Consider the following 6,365-nt stretch of genomic DNA (forward strand, 5'->3'; position numbering starts at 1 on the left):
TAACCCTACCCCGGTGACAGATACTGCCACTAAACCAGAGAACCAACCTGTGCCAGTATCAGTTGCCCCTGTACAGAAAAAGAAACACACAAAGAAATCAGTTCGCTCAGTGAGAGATGAAGATGAACCAGGGTCATCGCGAGAACAGGAGGAAGAGGCAGAACCTGAAATAATTACCCGATCTCTATCCCTGAGTGAGTTGCGTGACATGCGAAAAGATTTTAGCCGCCACCCAGGTGAGCACATTGTTACCTGGCTGCTCCGATGCTGGGATAATGGGGCTAGTAGTGTGGAATTAGAGGGTAAGGAAGCCAAGCAGTTGGGATCTCTGTCTAGAGAAGGGGGTATCGACAAGGCGATTGGGAGAAAAACACAAGTCCTCAGCCTCTGGAGGCGACTTCTGTTAGGTGTAAAGGAAAGATACCCTTTCAGGGATGAAGTTACATGTCACCAAGGCAAGTGGACCACCATGGAGAGAGGTATCCAGTACCTGAGGGAATTAGCCGTGCTGGAGGTGATTTATAATGATCCAGAAAATGCGCAGTCACCCACAGATCCAGATGAAGTCCAATGCACACAACCGATGTGGCGGAAGTTTCTACGAAGTGCACCACCAACCTATGCCAACTCATTGGCAGTAATGTCCTGGAAAGAAGGCTATGGACAAACGGTGGACGAATTGGCTGTCCAACTCCGGCAATATGAAGGAAGTCTCTCTTCCTCCCTACGGGCCTGTGTCTCAGCTGTAGAGGAATTGTCCCGAGAGTTCCAGCAATTCAAAGTGGATATGTCCTCCTCCCCGCCTGTACAGGCCCGCATTGCAGTTATTGGGAGTAAGCGTTCCTCTGCCCAAGAGAGAGGAGAGAGAAAGTACACACGACGGGCTAAGCTGTGGTTTTACCTGCGTGACCATGGAGAGGACATGAGGAAGTGGGATGGAAAACCTACCTCAGTCCTGGATGCACGGGTACGGGAGTTGCGAGAAAAAGCAACCAGAAAAGAAGATTCTTCTTGGAAAACTGCTGCTCCAGTTTCCCGTGAGCAGTCCCCCGGGCGCAGTAGATGGGCCGATCTCATTTCTGATCCTCTTGAAGGGACTTCTGATTCACATGTGCAAAAAGTGGGTAACAGATATTCTAACCAGGATTAGAGGGGCCCTGCCTCCAGCCAGGTGGAGGAGAGGGACAACCGAGTCTACTGGACTGTGTGGATTCGATGGCCTGGCACGTCAGACCCACAGGAATATAAGGCTCTAGTAGACACTGGTGCACAATGTACCCTAATGCCATCAAGTTATAAAGGGGCAGAACCCATCTGTATCTCTGGTGTGACAGGGGGATCCCAAGAGCTAACCGTATTGGAAGCCGAAATGAGTCTAACCGGGAATGAGTGGCATAAACACCCCATTGCAACTGGCCCAGAGGCCCCGTGCATCCTTGGTATAGATTATCTCAGAAGGGGGTATTTCAAGGACCCAAAAGGGTACCGTTGGGCCTTTGGTATAGCTGCATTGGAGACGGAGGAGATTGAACAGCTGTCTACCCTGCCTGGTCTCTCCCAAGAGCCTTCGGTTGTGGGGTTGCTGAAGGTTGAAGAACAACAGGTGCCAATTGCTACCACGACGGTGCACCGGCGGCAATATCGCACCAACCGAGACTCCCTGATCCCCATCCATAAGCTGATTTGCCAATTGGAGAGCCAAGGAGTGATCAGCAAGACTCACTCACCCTTTAATAGTCCCATATGGCCCGTGCGGAAATCTAATGGGGATTGGAGACTAACAGTAGATTATCGTGGGCTGAATGAAGTCACGCCACCGCTGAGCGCTGCTGTGCCAGATATGTTAGAGCTTCAATATGAACTGGAATCAAAGACAGCTAAGTGGTATGCCACAATTGACATTGCTAATGCATTTTTCTCCATTCCTTTGGCAGCGGAGTGCAGGCCACAGTTTGCTTTCACTTGGAGGGGTGTCCAGTACACCTGGAATCGACTGCCCCAGGGGTGGAAACACAGCCCCACTATTTGCCATGGACTGATCCAGACTGCACTAGAAAAAGGTGAAGCTCCAGAGCACCTGCAATATATTGATGACATCATCATATGGGGCAGCACGGCAGAAGAAGTTTTTGAGAAAGGGAAGAAAATAATCCAAATCCTTTTGAAGGCTGGCTTTGCCATAAAAGAAAGTAAGGTCAAGGGACCTGCGCAGGAGATCCAGTTCTTAGGAGTAAAATGGCAAGACGGGCGTCGTCAGATCCCTGCGGACGTGATCAACAAAATAGCAGCTATGTCCTCACCGACTAATAAAAAGGAAACACAGGCTTTCTTAGGTGTTGTGGGCTTTTGGAGAATGCATATTCCAAATTACAGTCAAATTGTAAGTCCTCTCTACCAAGTTACCCGGAAGAAGAATGATTTTAAATGGGGGCCTGAGCAACGACAAGCCTTTGAACAAATTAAGCGGGAGATTGTTCATGCAGTAGCTCTTGGGCCAGTCTGGACAGGACCAGATGTTAAAAATGTGCTCTACACTGCAGCTGGGGAGAATGGCCCTACCTGGAGCCTTTGGCAGAAAGCACCTGGAGAGACCTGAGGCTGACCCCTGGGGTTTTGGAGTCGGGGATATCGAGGATCCGAGGCTCGCTATACTCCAACTGAAAAAGAGATATTGGCAGCATATGAAGGAGTTCGAGCCGCTTCAGAAGTGGTTGGTACTGAAACACAGCTCTTCTTAGCACCCCGACTGCCAGTGCTGGGCTGGATGTTCAAAGGGAAAGTTTCCTCTACACATCACGCGACTGATGCCACGTGGAGTAAGTGGATTGCACTGATCACACAACGGGCTCGCATAGGAAACCCCAGTCGCCCAGGAATTTTAGAAGTGATCACGGACTGGCCAGAAGACAAAGACTTTGGAATGTTGCCAGAGGAGGAGGTGACACGGGCTGAAGAGGCCCCGCTGTATAATAAACTGCCAGAAAATGAGAGGCAATATGCCCTGTTCACTGATGGGTCCTGTCGCATCGTGGGAAAACATCAGAGGTGGAAGGCTGCTGTATGGAGTCCTACACGACTAGCTGCAGAAACTGCTGAAGGAGAAGGTGAATCGAGTCAGTTTGCAGAGGTGAAAGCCATCCAGCTAGCATTAGATATTGCTGAAAGAGAAAAGTGGCCAGTGCTCTATCTCTATACTGACTCATGGATGGTGGCAAATGCCCTATGGGGGTGGCTACAGCAATGGAAGAAGGGCAACTGGCAACGCAGAGGTAAACCCATTTGGGCTGCCGCACTGTGGCAAGATATCGCTGTTCGGATAGAGAAGCTAGTGGTAAAAGTACGTCACGTAGATGCTCATGTACCCAAGAGTCGGGCCACTGAAGAACATCAAAACAATCAGCAGGCAGATCAGGCCGCCAAGATTGAAGTGTCTCAGGTGGACCTGGACTGGCAACGTAGGGGTGATCTATTTATGGCTCAGTGGGCCCACGATACCTCAGGCCATCAGGGGAGAGATGCAACATATAGATGGGCTCGAGATCGAGGGGTGGACTTGACCATGGACACTATCGCACAGGTCATCCACGAATGTGAAACATGTGCCGCAATTAAGCAAGCCAAGCGGCAAAAACCCCTGTCGCATGGGGGGCGATGGCTGAAATATAAACAGTGGGAGGCCTGGCAGATTGACTATATCACACTCCCACGAACACGCCAAGGCAAGTGCCATGTGCTTACAATGGTGGAAGCAACCACTGGATGGCTGGAAACATACCCTGTGTCCCATGCCACTGCCCAGAACACTATTCTGGGCCTTGAAGAGAAAATTTTATGGCAACACGGCACCCCAGAAAGAATCGAGTCGGACAACGGGACTCACTTCCGAAACAACCTCATAGATACCTGGGCCAAAGAACACGGCATTGAGTGGGTATATCACATCCCTTATCACGCACCGGCCTCCGGAAAAATCGAACGATACAACGGACTGCTGAAAACTACATTGAGAGCGATGGGGGGTGGGACTTTCAAACATTGGGATACACATTTAACAAAAGCCACCTGGTTAGTTAATACTAGAGGATCCGCCAATCGGGCTGGCCCCGCCCAACCAAGACTTCCACATACTGTAGAAGGGGATAAAGTCCCTGTAGTGCGCATGAGGAGTATGTTAGGAAAGACAGTCTGGGTTAGTCCTCCCTCAAGCAGAGGCAAACCCATCCAAGGGGTTGTTTTTGCTCAGGGACCTGGGTACACCTGGTGGGTGATGCAGAAGGATGGGGAAGTTCAATGTGTACCTCAGGGAGATTTGATTTTGGGAGAGAATAGCCAGTGAATTGGGCTGTATGATACCTAACTGCTAAATACCCTGCCAATGCATGTCATTGTATCTATAGTGTCTATATGCCATATCAAGGGTATTACTGTAAGAATTACCCAAATGACTGCGGGATGGACTTTGAAACTAAGCCAAGTACAACAGCGACAGAACTTGAACTGACACCCAGCAATTTCCTCAAGATCAACATCCTCGACCTGCAGACTAAGGGCGTGAGTTGCACCAAATGTACTAGCCACAAGTTCCAGAGGCAGCATACAACAACCCAACATCTCACACCATCTCTCTTATCCTGAAGAACTGTTACAACAGATGGAGCCCCAAAGTCATGGACTAAATAAAATCAATGGACACATTAGAGGGATAGCCCATAGGCTAAAGGAATACCATTCGCGTGTGTGTGTGTGTGCGGGGGGACGACGGGGACGGACGCAAGTCCATATACTTATATATATAAGACAAGGAAGTGGTAGTGGTCGATTGGAAAATGTAAGATCTGGGCATGATGTAGATGGTATAGAATAAGGGGTGGATAATGTCCTGGGTTCAGCTGGGATAGAGTTAATTTTTTTACAGGAACCTGGGAGGTGGGGGGGCATAGCCGGGGCAGCTGACCTGAACTGGCCAAGGAGCTATTCCATACCATGTGACATCATGCTCAGTATATAAAGGGGGAGCGGGCCGGGGGGTGGGCTCTTCTTTTCGGTGGGGGAAGTGGCAGAGCGTCGGGTCCCGGGTGGTGAGCAGTTGCACTGTGCATCACTCTTTTTTGTATACTTTTTCATTAGTACCGTTGTTGTTGTTGCAATTTCTTTGTGTTGTTCCAGTAAACTGCCTTTATCTCAACCCTCGAGGTTCCAGGTTTGTTTTTTTTCCTCTCCTCCGTCTTCCCCCCATCCCACCGGAGAGGGGCGGGAGGAGTGAGCGAGCGGCCGCGTGGTCCTTTGTTACCGGCTGGGCTGAAACCACGACAGGGATGAGGTGTAGGGATTATGGAAAAGGGAAAGAGAGAGAGAGAAAAGAGAAAGATTTCACCGGTCCTGGGTCCAGCGTTGGTTCAGTCAGCTGAGGGGTCCAGTCAGCCGAGGGGTCCAGTTCTGGTGGGCTTGCACACCTGGGGCTTCAGTTTGTGTCCTTTTATCATCCTTGCCCCTCCTTCGGGCGAGCACTCAAACTTATTAGGCTAATGAGCAGTTTGTGAGCCTTTGGGCTTGTGGATTGTTTGGGGAGTAACTTCCCCTTCCCTGCATGGTGAGCTGTCCTGCTCAGCATATCAGAACAGCACCTCAGAACAGGGAGCTGTGCACCCTCCGGCACATCCTCCCCCTCCTGTTGCTGATGGGTGCTGATCCGCTTCTTTTCACCTGTGGTTCCTTGCTAGGCAGAGTTCCTTGTTATGCACAGTTCGTAGTTAAGCAGAACTTGCCCCACCACAATGTTTGAGACATTAACTCTTTCAGTCTCTCACAAAGGGGTAACTTCTTGATAATGGATTGGCCAATCAAGGGTGAGGCACAGCTGGATCTCCTATTCAATAACAGAGAAGATGTGATTGGGAACATGATAATCAGTGTCAGCCTTGGCTGTAGCAACCATGAACTAGTGGAGGTCAAGATCCTGAAGGAAGTGAGGAAAGTGAGTAGCAGACTTCAGCTCATTCAGAACACTGGTAAATGGGATCCCATGAAAGGCAGCTCTGAAGGGCAAAGGAGATAAAGAAAGCTTATGGATCTTTAAGGACAGTATCATCAAAGCTTTTTTTCTTATATTCAGGAGAAAACAGGCATATCAGGAGAAAAATGCAAAGTTGTGCATTGTTGCGGAGGATCCACAGGGGACATCACACACAGACCAATGTGATCAAGTGAAGCCCCTTTACTACAACTTTTAGCACAGTTATATACCTTATGCGCTTGTGCACGCGCCTTATACAATACTCTAAGTGGTACAATACGCCGGTTCACGCGACCCTATCTTATCCTCTATTGGCTGTGCAAGCTTCTTCACGAGGTGTCCAGCAGTTACT

This window comes from Haliaeetus albicilla, chromosome W, assembly GCF_947461875.1.
Source record: "Haliaeetus albicilla chromosome W, bHalAlb1.1, whole genome shotgun sequence".
NCBI classification, from domain to species: Eukaryota; Metazoa; Chordata; class Aves; order Accipitriformes; family Accipitridae; genus Haliaeetus; species Haliaeetus albicilla.